The sequence below is a fragment of the Xenopus laevis genome, chromosome 1L (assembly GCF_017654675.1).
Source record: "Xenopus laevis strain J_2021 chromosome 1L, Xenopus_laevis_v10.1, whole genome shotgun sequence".
Classification (NCBI taxonomy): domain Eukaryota; kingdom Metazoa; phylum Chordata; class Amphibia; order Anura; family Pipidae; genus Xenopus; species Xenopus laevis.
This window is the reverse complement of record NC_054371.1, coordinates 113,530,105-113,547,590: the sequence shown is the minus strand read 5'-3', so window position 1 is coordinate 113,547,590 and position 17,486 is coordinate 113,530,105. Positions and strand designations below refer to the sequence as shown.

At 41.5% G+C, this 17,486-nt stretch overlaps 1 protein-coding gene across 6 annotated transcripts in view; it reads left to right on the top strand.

The window, feature by feature from the left end:
- The first annotated feature begins 10,023 nt into the window (after positions 1-10,023).
- Positions 10,024-17,486, top strand: part of pik3r2.L (phosphoinositide-3-kinase regulatory subunit 2 L homeolog) — a 56,102-nt gene continuing 48,639 nt past the window's right edge. For 3 of the 6 annotated variants that reach the window (XM_018255687.2, XM_018255694.2, XM_018255706.2), the window contains exon 1: positions 10,024-10,472. The gene's annotated coding sequence lies outside the window, so the exon portion shown is untranslated. The remainder of the gene's footprint in view (positions 10,473-17,486) is intronic. The other 3 variants (XM_018255715.2, XM_018255698.2, XM_018255724.2) reach the window with 2 other exon arrangements.

Below are 17,486 nucleotides of genomic sequence, written 5' to 3'. Positions count from 1 at the left end.
AATACTTATTTGCTGCCCTAAATATTCTTTGCACCAAAGCAAGATGACTTGGTACATTTAAGCTATTTGTATTTTTAGGATGTATATGTACAGAGGTGGCACTGATCAAATGATGAATCTTACCTAATTTGCAAACACTGCAGTTCATCACAGGGTGGAAGGGTTGGTTTAAATGGTGATATTTTTCCAGTGTTTGCTCAGTATCAGTTGTGTATTAGAGTAGGAAAGGCAAGGGCTACTTTCTACTTTCTACTCTTTGGGTATCTGAAGTATAACTGAAAAAAAAATGACGACCATTTGCTTATAGCGCAATCAGTTGCACTTCTGGGAGCCTATAGACCAGTGATCCCCAACCAGTAGCTCGTGAGCAACATGTGGCTCCACAACCCCTTGGATATTGCTCTCAGTGGCCTCAAAGCAAGTGGTTATTTTTGAATTCCAGACTTGGAGGCAAGTTTTGGTTGCAAAAAAACCAGATGTACTGTGAAACAGAGCCTCCTAGGCTACCAGTCCACATAGGGACTATCAATAGCCAATCACTACCCTTATTTGGCATCACCCAGGAACTTGTTTCATGTTTCTGTTGCTCCCCAACTCTTTTTACTTTATCTGAATGTTGCTCATGGGTGAAAAATGTTGGGGACCCCTGCTATAGACCAACACTTGCAGCAGATTTATCAAAATGTTATCAAAATGAGTTAAGAGCTTAAATAAAAACTCACCCACATTCTATTCATTCCTATGGGATCTTTAAAACCTTATTTATCAAATGGTGAGTTATAACTTTCACCCATTAATAAAAACAATTCTAAAAAATCCCATAGGAATGAATAGAACATGGGTGAGATTTTATTAATTAACCTCAAATCTTACATTTTTATAAATCTGTCCCTTGGAATCATCATATTATAAGCTTGGGAAGGTCTGCCTGCAACATTCCCTGGTAAGTGTCTCAGCCATAAGAGGGACCATTATAGGGCACTTCAGAGAGAGATACGAATTAAAATCTCATATCTGACCCCAGCCGTAGGAATTTAAAGGTGTGTCCGAAAGTGAAGGGAAGGGACGAGAAAATCACAATAGGGAGGCAATATTGTAAGGTAAAGACTGTTTAATCAACAAATGTATTTTAGCAGTAGTTCACACTTCTTGAACTCTTATACCCGAGATTTTCTAGTACAAGTATGGGACCTGCTATCCAGAACCATCGGGACCTGGAGTTTTCCGGATAACAGATCTTTCTGTAATTTGGATCTTCAAATCATGTATAAAAATTCAATAAACCCAATAGGCTGGTTTTGCCTCCAATAAATATTAATTATATCTTAGTTTGGATCAAGTATAAGGTACTGTTTTATTATTAAAGAGAAAAAGGAAATAATTTTGAAAAATTTGAATTAATTGGATAAAATGGAGCATATTGGAGACATTCCGTAATTCAGAGGTTTCGGGATAATGTATTCCATACCTGTAATACTTTATGTAGGGCTATAATGATACATGTAGTAGCATATACAGTATTCACCAGTCCTTTTTATCACTACAAAAACAGCATGATTGAAGACAGCGGTTTGTATTCAGAGAACAGTTTGTATATTTGTTTCCTCATGACATGGTTATGTACAGTATGATGCTTAAAAATGAAGAAATTTGTGTTTTGTTTTTTTTTTTTTGCACGTTTGCAAGTCTGCATCATAAATGTTTACAAAGGCATGGGTTATTTTTATGCTGTATGCTGCAAAAAGCTTTCCAAATTCCATGTGAAAGTTTTTAAATCTGTATTTCTCTTTAACTGGTGCTGCGTTTTGTATTTCCAGTCAAAACGTGTCAGTGAGGTGGGTTCACTGCTTGCACAAAAATCTGTTTATAAATATGCAACTGTGACCAATATCTAGAGTGTTTGTGTTTCATTTCCAAGGACGTGTGCTGTGTGGCTTTACATACCGTAGTCACTATTAAAGTGGCATCATTAGTATATTCCATACGTTAATCTCTATTTTTTTGTTCTTCACATTATACTCACTAGATACTATAGTGCCTAAAATATAAAACATGATAATGGGATCCCTATTGATTAATATTTTGTTAATATTTAGTCCACCATACATATAACATACAGAAGCCATTACACACTTACACAATAGACAATTTGCTACTGGTTTTCATTTATTTATTAACAGTGGTTATTATTTTATTCAGCAGTTCTCCAGTTTGCAATTCCAGCAATCTGGTTGCTAGGCTCCAAATTACTCTAGCAACCATGGATTGATTTGAATAAGACGGCACGAGTCTTCTAGTAAAGCTGTGATCTATATTTCTATAGCCTCATTGAATGTTGTTACACACACATACTGTACATACACACAAACCAGGCATGCACAGATTGTGTTCATTAGCCACAAATGTATACCAGAAAGCATCTTTTCAATTGGTATTTCTTTTTTATTTAATAATTTTTGAATTATTTTCCTTCTTCTGACTCTTTCCAACTTTCAAATGGTGGTCACTTACCCCATCCAAAAACAAATGCTCTGTAAAGCTACAAATGTATTGTTATTGCTACTTTTTAATTTGCAGGCCTCTCTTATTCATATTCCAGTCTCTTATTCAAATCAATGCATGGTAGCTAGGGTAATTTGGATCCTAGCCACCAGATTACTGACATTGCAAACTGGAGAGCTGCTGAATCAAAACCTAAATAACTTTAAAACCACAAATAATTAAAAAAAAATGAAATTACAAATTGTCTCAGAATATGACTCTCGACATCATACTAAAAGTTATCTCAAAGGTGAGCGACCCCTTTAACAGTTAGTATACAGTATAAAGCTGTTCAAGGGCTTACCATGGCTTCTGTAGAGCCATTGATGTTCCACTGTACCATTCCATGTTCCATGTAATTTCTCACAGCCTTACTTTCAGTTGGGACCAAGAAGTGTATAAAGACCCTCTGGTCCTCAAGCTAACCATAAACATACAGATTGTTTTGTACAATTTCCAATGTGTCAGAAGGGCTGATGATTCTAACTGATATCCGTGTACTATGGATATTAGTCATGGGTCATTAGTTTATGGGTCATCCCTGTTTGAAACCCTAATTTGCTGATGCACTATATTCAGTGCAGTGTATGGTACATCGGGAGATTAAATGGCACCTGTTGCCAAAAAAATATTATCCCCAACCAAAGTTGTGGGCTGTACTCCAATTGGGGATAACAGTAGTTTTTGTTTTTTTAAAAAATTGCCACCAACACCGGGAGAGAGCTCCCGGTGCTAGCAGCCATGTTGGGGACATGCATGCACATAATGAGTGAATGCCATTACTTGCTCATTATGTGCATGCGCGTGACATCATAAGAGAGTTGCACATGCGCTCTGACCAGGGCCACCTTCATGGGGGGACAGAGGGGAAAGTTGTCCAGGGCTGTTTTGTGTCTTATGAGGGGGCCCAGCCAAGCTACACATTTATGTCTGCCTACCCCAAACAATCCCCTAATATCTAGCTCAACTTGGCCCTCCCTTTCTCCCACAAAGATGCAATTAACACTTTCTTACCTTAACCATCTGTGCTTTTTTTGTGTTGTGAGCTGAGGTACATAAATTGGCACATAGTTTAAATGACACTTTGATCAGGTGTTCATTTTATATTAAATTGCCACTACATTTAACCAGCTACTTGTTCTGACAGTTTTTATGTGAATGTAAATTGTGTTTATTCCACTATATGTTCTGAGTATGTTATGCTTGAAATTGCCATTTCTTTAAGCATTCTATGTATTTTTATGTTATTTTACATAAAACAAAGAAAAAAGTTTATTTTTGGAGAAACGTACATACAAAGCACAATATAGCACATTATTTTTACTACTATCATTGGACCCCTAAATGTATGCAATTCCATAACTTGTGGAAACCTTTACATGACTTTTGTAGAAACGTATGTAACTAGTGCATCAAGCAATGAGAAGTGTGGCAAATTGCACTGACCCCAAATTAACTGTTAATCAGCACAATGGAACTGCTTGTATGAACTGCTTATACAGAGTAACATGTCATATTGCACACACAAGGGGCGTGTCAGAATTTTGGTACTGCGTGCGTGTGTTGCTTGGAGAGCCCATATCAATAACTTGTGCAGGGCCCGAAAGTTTCTGATGGCAGTTCTGGCTCTGACCCACATGGCCGCGCCACCGGGAGCTCCCTCCCTGTGCGAGTGTCCTATCGGGGGGCAATTTCTTTTAAAAAACGTAGTTACCCCCAACCGGAGTGCTGGCCCTGTGAAGTTTGGGTTACCCAGTGAAAGGGGATGCAGGGCGCCAGGATATTGCTTACACTGTAATCCCAGAAGGCTGAACAGCCCATTGACATCATAAAATGTTATCAGTGCTAAAGGGGACAGATGATGCAGAGGAAATATACAGTGCTAACAGTAGGTCTAATACAATCACCAAGGCCATATTTTCTTTATAGACACCCAAGGGATCCTGTCTAGTTTAGTGGGGCAGGTGTTTTTATAGAAATCTCAATCTGGCAGCAGGGTTGAGTGAGGATTACCAGACTCTTATGTGATTGCCACATGCACAGAAGGTACATAGAGCAGCACCAGATATAAATTTGCCACTGCCGCCATCAAACAAGGGGAAAAGAACATTGTGTTGAGCCAATAACCATGGGGGGGGTGGTCATGCATTCTGTATAATCTACCCTAACAGTCAAGGCATTCAGCCCAATAAGCACTACCTCAGCCTGATCTAAATATTATGGCGAGGCTTGTGCTTAATACCTAAAGGCAGTCAGGCAGTATAATATGATAGCTGTTATGCACACTATCCAGGCAGAATGACAATACAGTGAAATGGGAAATCAGTCACGCCTACACCTACACACAAAAGAAATACTTGAATAAAAAATAGATTAAAAAGTTTGTAATAAATGCTGGGCAGGCCCAGTTACCAACTATATTCCATTAGTGGGACATTTGCAATGATGATACATAATAAGCTAGGCTAGAGAAACACTTTAAAAGTTCATGTGCATTCTCTTTATAGAAGCTTCAATTCTAAATATTCACCCCTAGGACTCAGTACAACTTCAACAAATATCAGTATTTTTTCCACAGCTCAAAATACACGGAGACTAAGTGGAACAGTTAAAAAGCGTATATACTCCGTTAGGTCGTCCTGTCCAACATTTGTGAACCTGCTTGTATATAGTAATGGTTGTGAGCTAACCCCAGTTCTTGTACCTCCATAAATCATTATGTTGAAATGTAGACAGGTATGTTAAATAACACTGAAGCTTCTGATAGATTGTTCACCTATAAATTAACGTTTAATGTGATTGTAGCTTTACAGAGCATTTGTTTTTTAGATGGCTTAAGTGACCCCCATTTAAAATCTGGAAAGAGCCAGAAGGTCAATAATTAAAAACTAAAAAAAAAGACCAAAAAGTTGCTTAGAATTAGCCATTCTATAACATACTAAAAGTTAACTTAAAGGTTAACCACCCCTTAGGGTAGGGGCACACTGAGCGATCAGGGCGGTCGCCTGGCGACCAATCTCCCTGAATGTATTCCCTCTGTCTTGCACCGCTATAATGAAAAGTCGCCTGCAGCATGGCACACGCGGCGCTTCGTATTCCAAAGTCGCCCGAAGTTTCCTCATTAGCTTTCTCCTCTACCCACCATTCTACAAAACCAGTTTAATGCTAACAACAGGAAAGAGCTGATAAAATGAATGTACTAAAAAGGAAGAGGTTGTTTGTGCTATATGATTTAGCAATATTCCCCCTTTAGAGGTACATTTAGACCTCTGCAGTGTTTTGTTATACATATATGTAAAAGGTTCAGGTTTTTGTTTTTAAGATTTAATCTGCATCCATTCGTAAAAGACAGGGGAAAACTGGAAAAGACTAGATTCTCTGCCCCTAGAGCAGTATATCAATAAATTGTAAAGTATGCAAAAAATGCTAAAATAAAATAGTTTCCTTGTATTGACACACATAAAATTCTGGTTTTAAAAGACATTTAAAGGGCAAGAAAAGCATCAGAGCTGGTAACTTTTACAAACAATTAACATCATTATTACCCTTTATGTATATATTGCTGGCATGCAGGGTTACAATGGCCCAACAAGTGGGCCCCACCACCTTGGTTCCTTACATAATGTTTGGTTTGGGTGTGTGCATTGGGCAGGTTTTTACTGGGAGGGGTAGATGGATGCCATCAGCATGATAGCGGATGTTGGGGTGGTCAGTTGCAGTGGGCACCCTTGAGGTCAGGTTTTCCTGTGGGCCCACGGGTCCCCAGTCTGCTGGCATATTTACATAAAACATCTATGCCCCAGTTTTATCAAGAGTCAACCTGTCTGTTTTTGGAGTTTGGGAGGAGACCTACACAGAGAGAGGATGAACAAGCAAACTCCTTGCAGATGCCCAGGATGTAAGTAAAATCAGTACAGGTATGGGATCTATTATCCGGTAAACCGTTATCCAGAAAACTCTGCATTACAGAAAGACCATCTCCCATAGATTTCATTTTATCCAAATAATCCAAATTTTTTGCTCTCTGCACTAGTGGTGCATCCAGGGCCGGATTTCAACGGCGTCCCCAATGCTACTCAGCGATCGGAAGGGGGGCATGCCGCCCCAAATATTTTGCTGGCACGGGCCTTTGTGGCCTCTCCACAAATCTGGGCCTGGATGCATCCCCTCCTCAGCCCACTCTGACATTTAGAAAAATAAACACGGTGTGTGGGGGACATCTCAGGGGCCCAGGAACACCACTGAGAGGATAGCTCCAAGGTGCTCACTGAGAAGTACATGGCTGTATACTGCCACCCCCAGTGATTACAACTTTCCTTCTCCTTTAAGCTTAGTAATGGGTGAACAACCCCTATAAAGTAGTCAGAGTTTCCTTTAATCTAAGGGTGGTGGCACACCTGGTGATTCGGGGGAGATTAGTTGCCCAGCGACAAATATGGTTGCCAGCCGGTAAAAATGATGCTTGATGCCAGTGTTATTAATAGGAACAAACAGCAAGAATATAGGAAGGCCGGTATTTTTTTTTAGAAAAGGTGGCAACCCTAGCGACAAATCTCCTCTTCTTCCGGCAACTAATCTCCACATATGCCTTCCCGCCGGCAAGAATTCAAATGGCCAGCGGGATGGCATATGTAATGCTTCATTTTTTGAGGAGACTTTGGACTTTGGGCGATCCGCATGCCATCCCGCTGATTCACATTCTTGCCGGTGGGAAGAATGAATCGCCAGGTGCGCCACCATTCTAAAAAGATAATGGATGGAACATTTTTCCTACACTTATCTGGAAATACAAGGAAGGGTGCTAGCTTAAATCTGCCCGACCTGTGGGTAAGCCTGACCTTCAGACCAGACCTTCCCCTGGGTCCCCCAGCCACAATCCCCCTTCGGCCACCCCATTCCAGCTGCAACCCCCTACCACATACCTTTTCTTGTGTGTCGACAGCGAGGTCAAGGAAAGGAGGCCAGGTCAGCAACCGGGGTCAGGGAGGGAGGTAAGGAGAGCGGCAGTGCCCAAAAAAGCCGGGGCCCACTAGGTTTTTTCCCGTGTCCCACCGGCCCAGTCCGACCCTAAACCTGTAGTATGCCTTTTGTGCAGCCCATGCATCACTACTTAAGCGGTACACCACACCACAGGAGTCATACAGGATAAATGAAATCCCCCTGATTTTGTAGGCAATAATGAATATTATATGGTGCCGGTTTTATTCTGTTATTCTACATCTTTGGCAGTAGTGAGTTGTCATTTAACAACATCAACACGTGTTATTTCCATATTGCAAAAGCCCATCCTGGTGTAAGAGGGTCGTGTGTAGCCTATGCTCCAAGACTAGTTGGTATTTGTCTAAATACAGCCAAATAGATGCTACTTAAGTAATATTTTCCATGGAACAGAATGCTAACAATGCTTTTATGGATGTAGATCACAATGGGAAATCATGACTAAAAGTACCTATGACTAAGGGATATACTCCCGAAACGCAGTAACTCCAATAAACCTAATCCCAGAAGTGCCGTCTGCCTGTTGTTTTGTGGTGTAGAGAATTACCTTGGTTGGGGGCTAATGCTACTTGGCCCAGCTCTGCTCTATTCTTGCACAAGATGACAAATTGTGTATGAAAAAATGAAACAATGTAATAAACATGAGTATTTGATGATAGTGTTTAAGAAAGACTACAGTATTCAGGCCAGGACTGGTAACTGGGTGACAAATGCCAGAGGGGCTGTTGTAAATGGCCATAGACAGTCACTATTCATTGGGCTGGTGGGGGAACTCTTTGGACCTCTGTTTGGGCCTCTATGTACCAAAAATGCCAGGACCTAATTTCATTCTCAGTCCAGACCTGACAGTATTCTTTCTTGCAAGTCAGGGCCCACCGGGACTGGCACATCAGGGCTCCGCCACTGCCCCCCCAGTAGCAGGACCCCCCACCGCCCCCCCCAGAGGCAGGGCCCCCGCTACCCCAGTCGCCAGGCTCTCTCTGTGCCTCTGCCCCCCCGCCAATTCGTACCTGCTTCACACGTATCGCGTCTTCCTCATGTGATCGGGGGGAGGGTAGGTCAGGAACACTGCCTATGTCTACCGGGTCTGGGCCGGCGGGGTCCCGAGGGCTGGGGCCCACCGGGTTTTTTCCTGGTGTCCCTCCGGCCCAGGTCGACGCTGCTCCTGAACTCCGGCTGCCTCCATGAATGCGGCATGCACACACATGTGCAAAAGACGTGACTTGCATGCGCAAGGACAGCCTCCACTAATCTGCTGCACGCGTGTAGAAAAGACACGCTTTCGCAGAAGACGTGCCGCACCGTTAACTTTCTTTTCTGGGAGAGCAGGTCTGGGTCAGCGGGGGCCCATGAGGGCAAGGGCCTACTGGGTCTTTTCCTGGTGTCCCACCGGCCCAGTGCGACACTGCACTTCTCTAAGTGTCATTGCTTGATGCACTAGTTACTAGTTACTACAGTTTTGAGATGTTCTACCGTGTTAGCCATTGAAAAAATGCAGAAAATGTTGTGTTAACCTTACCCTATTCTGTCTTGGTCTAGTTCTAGCTATGTGACCTGACTGAATCCAGACCCCTGGACTATTTACAACCCACCCTAATTACTTTTATTATCTCTACAAATTATCTCTGTCTATCTGTAACTCTCTAATTTATTGCCCATAACCCCTTTTTCAATTATCTAACATTACATATAGGATGTGCCTTTCCAGCCTTTCATTTGTATTTTGCCTGAAGAAGGGGCCTGTGTGCTCTGAAAGCTTGCAATTGTTACTTATTCAGTTAGCCAATAAAAGGTATTACCAAACGTTACTTTTTTTGCATAAGTTTCTGCAAAAGTCATGTAAATGTTTCCATAAGTTATGTAAGTAAATTGCATACATTTAGGGGTCCAATGATAGTTAGTATTAGTAGTTCATAAAAATAAAAAATAATGTGCTATATTGTGCTTTGTTTCTGTAAAACAACTTTTTTTTACGTAACATAACCTAAAAATACATAGAATGCTTAAAGCAATGGCAATTTCAAGCATAACATCTTTAGAAATATAATGGACATACAGTATTCTGTCACAGAACACGTAGCTGGTTAAATGTAGTGGCAATTTAATATAAAATAAACACCTGATCAGAGTGTCATTTAAACTATGTGCCAATTTATGTACCTCAGCTCACAACACACAAAAAAAGCACCACTGGTTAAGGTAAGAAAGGGTTAATGGCATCTTTGTGGGAGAAAAAAAGGGTGAGCCAAAAGGGTGCTAGATATTAGGGGGGTGTTTGGGGTAGGTAGGAAGACATAAAAAAGAACAACAAATAGCTGCATGTAACCTGTACTCACGCTGCACTGACAGCACGGGGGAGGGGGTGGTGGAATGTGTCTGTAGTAAAATACTCTTGGTTATTTACAACTTGCCTGCTATGAATTTGAGATGGGTCCCTCTACCATCCAGCGTGACAGTGGACTGCCCCTCTGAGTCCCCATCCAATCCTCACGCACTCGAGATGCACAGACTTCAGCCCCACCCAGCTCTGCTTCTGAGCTGACTGACGGCAGGGGGCTTGGCCGGGCCCCCTCATAAGACACAGCCTGGGACAAATCTCCCCCCCCCCCCTGGAGGCGGCCCTGGTTGTCGTCAAAGCTCAGCATATTCCATGACATTAAGTTTTCAGTTCGGAAGCTGCTTCGTTGCCTAGGTTTAGGGGGTTTGGCTGTTTCCGTCAGCACTCGGCTGTCCTTTGACGTGAAAGCTCGGGTTTCGGCAAACTTCGGCACCGTTCAGCTTTCCCCTGACAGCGAGGCCTCGGCTGTTTCCGGCGCCGTCCTGCTCTTTCTCCGCTGCATCATGGCAGTTCTTGGGAGTTTCAGCGTGTGAAGACTGGAGCCGAGGAGAAGCAATAGTTGTGGATACATGGGATGAAGAGGTATCATAGACAGGTGCAGTACCATTTACCCTTGGAAGCTTCATGGATAGGCAGGAATGTGGCGGAGACAGGAGAGGGATTGTGTAAAGAAAGTTAGAGAGGGGGGAGGACTGAAAAGGAGGGCAACTAGTGGCTTTGCCTGCAAGCTCAGCCAGGGCCTGCATACACGTGCACCACTAGGAATTCTGCTGTGCCTGCACACTTGCACCCCTGCCATTGATGTGCTCGTGCTCGTGCTTGTGCAGGTAGGCTCCCCTGTCTGCTTGCATTCTTCCCCATGCAAAAGTCTTCTTCCAGGCACATAGACAGTCATGGCAGCAACCCACACTTACTGCAATACAAGCAAAAGTGCATCTGGCTTTATTCATACATAGGCAGCAATCCTCAAAGTCACCTCTTAACCCACGATAGGATCATATTGCCATTAGCAGGAACATTAAAGGGGATTTGACTTAAAAATACAGTTGTGTTTGATGAAAGGCATTGTCATTCTAAGTTTTACTTTTTGTTATGCATTCAGTGAACATTTTAAAGTGGTTTGAAAATTTTTTGTTAGTGTAATTGCGAATCCAGCAGTGCTTCCCCTGGTTTCCTTTCTGCACTGCTGTTTCTGACTTTTGAAACATTGTAGCAGGTCAGCCTTCTTCACAGGTCTCCGTCAGCTGGCTTCTGCTACTTTGATTCATAGCAGTTCTAGTTACTGTTATAACCATTGAACAATCGTGGTGATGAATGTATATCGGAACATTTTAGTGGTATATTAATGTCAGAATAGTTCCAGATGTTTGTTCCATATAACCTATATTTCCTGACATGGACATACTGTTTGTCAAATGTTATAAGTGGTAGCACCACATACAAATAATTTCCAGGGAAACACTGTCATCTGTCATTTACATTAAATAAAAGTGGGTATAATGTAAAGTGACAATATCAAGGATAAAATTCATATAGTAGGACGTGCAGCCCAACAATGTCCATCATTTTATTAAAATGAGCTTGTAACTTTATAATACAGCCCTCCCAGCGTAAAGCGCTACTGACAGAATTTACCTAGAAATTATGTTTAAATGCTGGGACTGTGTTTAATGTATTTGCCATGCAAAATCAATTGTATTGATGCAGATATTCTTGGAATGGTTGTTTTTTTTTAACAATACAATACAGTTTAGGTACCTGGATTGTACGTTTTCCTGAAATTGATGCTATTTTTTTGTGGTTCCATATAGGCAAGCAGCATTCCCCCCCCTGGATTTTACTTTTCCCAGAATTTCCCAGAATTTTGACCCCCCCCAGGAAGTGTAAAATTGGATTCTACTTTATATAAATAGCACTTGGTTATGTTATTCATAAATATGATGCTATATACCAAACTTGGTTTATCAGTACTTTAAAGGGCAAGTCAACCCAAAAATAAAAATTTGCTTTTAAAAGAAAACATAATTCTAAGCACTCTCAATATATATATTCAAATTTTTTTGTGTTTTTAAAGTTATTCATTGCTATTGAAAACAGCATTTGGGTAACTTCTGGTTGTTACTTTTTGCAAAAGTCTTAAACTGGCCATAGACGCAACGATCCGATCGTACGAATCGTGGATTCGTACGATTTTCGGGCCGTGTGTGGAGAGCCACGACATTTTTCGTTCGACGAACATCAGTCGTTTGGTCGTACGTTGATTTGTACAATCGGATCTTTGGCCAGCTTTAGTTCCCTGGCAAAGACAAAGAACTGTCATGAGTTACAGTGTTCCATATCTTTTGAGTTGTACACAACGATAAAAAAAAGAATAAAGTTTTTTTTCAGAGTTAAGCCTATTACTTTGTGAAACAATAGCCTTTTCTCACCCCTGTATCCTCAACCACGCCGTTGTTACTCCCATGCAGCCAAGATTATAAACAGCATCGTCGGCGACAAATCGTCATCAGCATCAGCTCCTAGAATATGCAACCCTCCCAGCAAACCCAGCCTTCAGCATTGCTTCTGACTGGAGAAGCAAGTCGCAGTGATTTCCCCACCCTTGCATTGTCGATGACGTTGACGTCATAACGATGCAATTTCTCTCAGAAGCATGCCATTCACAGTGGATTATGTGGATTGTAGTTCCAATACGAAACTCCATTCCATTAATCTGTTAGCAGTTTTGATGTTTCAACTATATATTTAACCCCTCCACAATTTACACTACAAAAGGGTTTAAATAAGGTGCCAAAATCAGACCAGCCTACTGCTTTTCAGGTATATATTGCTAACGGGTTAGAACTTTCTATGTATACTTGAAATGAAAAGTTTGGAAACCCCTTTTAATTCTTTGGAGTTTTGTTTATCATTGGCTGAGCTTTCAAAGTAGCAACTTCCTTTTAATATATAACATGCCTTATGGAAACAGTAGTATTTCAGCAGTGACATAAAGTTTATTGGATTAACAGAAAATATGCAATATGCATCATAACAAAATTAGACAGGTGCATAAATGTGGGCATTCTAACAGAGATATTACATCAATACTTAGTTGAGCCTCCTTTTGCAAATGTAACTGCCTCTAGACGCCTCCTATAGCCTTTGATGAGTGTCTGAATGGCGGTATTCGTCCATACAAAATCTCTCCAGTTCAGTTAAATTTGATGGGTGCTGAGCATGGACAGCCTGCTTCAAATTATCCCATAGATTTTAGATGATATTTAAGTCGGGGGACTGTGACGGCCATTCCAGAACATTGTACTTCTCCCTCTGCATAAATTCCTTTGTAGATTTTGAAGTGTGTTTAGGGTCATTGTCTTGTTGGAATAGCCAACACCTGCCTAATTTCAATTTTGTGACTGATGCTTCAACATTATCCTGAAGAATTTGTTGATACTGGGTTGAATTCATCCGACTCTTGTCTTTAATAAGTGCCCCAGCCCCACAGCATGATGGAACCTCCACCAAATTTGACAGTAGGTAACAGGTGTTTTTCTTGGAATGAGTTGTTCTTCCTCCGCCATACAAAGTGCTTTTTGTTATAATCAGAGAACTCCATTTTTGTCTCATCAGTCCAAAGCACTTTGTTCCAAAATAACTGTGGCTTGTCTAAATGAGCTTTTGCATACAACAAGCGACTGTTTGTGGCGTGAGTGCAGAAAGGGCTTCTTTCTCATCACCCTGCCATACAGATGTTCTTTGTGCAAATTGCACTGAATTGTAGAACGATGTACAGATACACCATCTGCAGCAAGATGCTCTTGCAGGTGATCTTTGTGTTGTCTGTAACCAAAGACAATCCTCTGCATATGCCGCTTCTGTACTTTTCTTGTCCTATTTTACAACAACTGTACCCGTGGCCTTCCATTTCCTGATTACACTCCTTACAGTTGAAACTGACAGTTTAAGGGTAGGGACACACTGGGCGATTTGGGGAGATTTAGTCGCCTGGCGACTAATCGCAGCGACTTTTCTTCCCGAATGTCTCCCCTCACTCTGCGCCTGGATAAAATGAAAAGTCGCCGGCGCTAATCACACACGGCGATTCGTTTTCCGAAATCGCCCGAAGTTGCCTCACGAGGAAACTTCGGGCGACTTCGGAAAACTAATCGCGCGTGTGATTAGCGCAGGCGATTTTTCATTTTAGCCAGGCGCAGAGCGAGGGGAGGCATTCGGGGAAGATTGGTCGTGGAAAGTCGCGGCGATTAGTCGCCAGGCGACTAAATCTCCCCAAATCGCCCAGTGTGTCCCTACCCTAAACCTCTGAGATAGCTTTTTGTAGCCTTCCTCTCAACCCCCTGCTGTCACTCTTCAGAGGAGAGTCAAACATAAGCACAACTTGCAATTGGTCACCTTAAATAACTTTTCTCATGATTGGACACACCTGCCTATGAAGTTCAAGGCTTAACGAGCTAATCCAACCAATTTGTTGTTGCTGGTTATCAGTATTGAGCAGTTACATGCATTAAAATTAACAAAATTACAAGGGAACCCAGTTTTTGCACAAGCAGTTTTTCACATTTGATTTAATTTCATACAACTGAATACTGCTTCACTAAAATATTTGTTCAGAAAACACCACAGTATTTCCAGATGTTCCTGGGAAATAAATACATACCACCGTTTTATTTTGTGGAGTAAATTATTATGCAGGCTGAGAGGGGTTCCCAAACTTTTTCATATGACTGTATTGCTAACACCTATGTTTTAGCAATCTATGATATATTTTATCAATTCTAACAATGTATATGTATTAATTATGCAAGTTTGTGTTGTAATGAAATCACCAAATCAATTGTCTCTGTATGATCTTTCTAAAAATAAAATAATAAAATCAAAAAGAAAGAAAAATAATTGACCCATGTGTCTGCACCCTCCCATCCAGAGGCAGGGGTCCGCACCAATATACAGATTATAAGGGCAGTTTACAGATTCGCAGACTGGGAGGGGACCTACTGCGGGTGAAGGGGTTGGTGGCCTCTATAGACCCAGAACCTCTGAGCAGATAACTTATCACTGCATTAGGTTACTATTTGCAACATTGTATACTTGGTTGATTTATCTTCCGATCGGATATTTAACCACAGTTGCACTAGTCCAACACACCGCCTTCTGTTGGTCCGTTCCCCTGCCTTTTCCCTTGTTTTAATTTCATTGATACGTACTGGACACTTAGGGGCAGATTTATCAAGGGTCGAATTTTGAAGTAGAAAAAGCTTCGAAATTCGACCATCGAATTGGAATACTTTGAATATCGAAGTCGAAGTTTTTTTACATCGAATTTGGACATTTGCGGTCGAAGTAAAATCGTTCAATCGAACTATGAAATCCTTCGAATCAAAGTATTTCATCCATCAATCGAATGATTTTTCTTCGACTTCAAAAATCTTAGAAAAATGCTCCAGGAGGTCCCCATAGGCTAACATAGCACTTCAGCAGGTTTAATTTGTAAATTAAAAGTATTGAAGTCGAAGTTTTTTTAAAGAGACAGTACTTCGACTATCGAATGGTTGAATATTCAAACTATTCTACTTCGAATCGAAGTCGTAGTATCCTATTCGATGGTCGAAGGATCCAAAAAATTACTTTGAATTTCGAATTTTTTTACTTCAACAATTCCCTCGAAATCACTTCGACCCTTGATAAATCTGCCCCTTAGTATTAATGATAACAATTTAATAAAAGTTAATCTTTATTAACCATACCACACGTGAGTTATTGGATGTGATGGATGGGAGGGTGCAGACACATGGGTCAATTCTTTTTATTTCTTTTTGATATGATTTATTCACCTGACCCTGCACACCCTGTTTTGAAACCTTTTGATTGATGCGAGCTGCTCCCTAAATCTCTATCTGTAAAAATAAATCTATGTTAAATGTTGTGTCCATTGTCTTTTCTTTCTTTATTTTTGTTATAATATTACTAATTTAATAACAACTGTGATGTGCATATGTTAATCTTATTTTTATACATTTTGTCTAAATGTTGCCTAAATAAACTAACTAAGTAAACATAATCTGTGCCACTGTGACATAAAGCGGGGCAGGACTGCTGCTTTTAATTGTTATCAGAGAGGAAATATGTCAATGTGAACGAATGTTAGGTTATTAATATAACAGTAAGGTGGTTTATGGGTGTGAATGATACTGGGGGATTATAGGCATGAAAAATACAGGGATATTACATGTGTGAACAATACAGTGTTTTACAGTCTGAGTCTGGTGTATGAAAAATGCAGGGGCCAGTTAATCTCAGTACTGATACTTTTTAAATCTTACATGAGGTAAGCAGTCACAGCAGCCAAACTATCATGTGGAGGGCACACAAGGGGGGTCGTGGGCTAGATACACTCCACTCATTGGCAGCGGCATTTCTGCCATGAGGCAAAGTGAGTACCTTTCCTCAGGTGGCATCTCCCCAGAAGTTACCAGGGGCGCCAAAAAGCCGCTCCTGGTAACTTTAAGAGCCGGTTTTCCGTTTTCTTAAACCAGTAATTCAACTTTTCTAGGGCAGAGAGTGCAATTCCGCTCTCTGCAGTAGCGCTGCGCCCCCGGACCCCCGTCGGCGATGATAAGGTAATCCTGACGGGCAGGGGGGATGCATTTTGAATGCAGGCGCGTTACAGGCTAGAATGTGCCTGCCAGTTGGACATTATTTCTCAGTGGCACAGATCCTCTCTGATCCCCACTGAGCTGTTTTATGGCAGAGATTCTAGCTATCTGTATAACAGAGCATTCTGTCCCAGTGGCTGCACAGATCCTATCTGATACCCATTTAAAGCAGCAGTCCTGCCCTGCTTTATGGCAGCTGAGTTTCTAGCTATCTGTATAACCGATGGTTGCCATTTGGACAGCATTGAACTCTTTCTTTCTCAATAGCACAGATTCTCTCTGATCCCCACTGAGCTGCTTTATGAATGAGATTATAGCTATCTATATAACAGAGCATTCTGTCCCAGTAGCTGCACAGATCCTATCTGATACCCATTTGATTCAGCAGTCTTGCACTGCTTTATGGCAGCCGAGATTGTAGCTATCTGTTTAACAGAGCATTCTGTCCTAGTGGCTGCACAGATACTACCTTATCCCCATTGGGAGCAGCAATCCTGCCGTGCTTTATGGCAGCTGAGATTCTAGCTATCTGTATAACAGAGGAGCACTGTATAACAGAGGAGCATTCTGTCCAAGTGGCTGCACAGATCCTACCTGATCCCTATTGGAAGCAGCAGTCCTGCCCTGCTTTATGGCCACTGGGATTATAGCTATGTTTATAACGAGCATTCTGTCACTGTGGCACAGGTCTTCTCTGATACCCATTAAAAGCTGCATCCCCATCCTACTTTAAGGCTATCTTTATAACCAGATCTGTGCCACTGTGACAGAGCTTTGTGTTATAAAGATAGTTTGAATCTTAACCATAAAGTAAGGCAAGGATTCTGCTTCCAATAGGGGTCGGTTAGGATCTGTACCACTATAGCAGAATGCTCTGTTATACAGATAGCTGAGGGGCAGGCCCGGACTGGCAATCTGTGGGTTCTGGCAAATGCCAGAGGGGCTGCTATTAG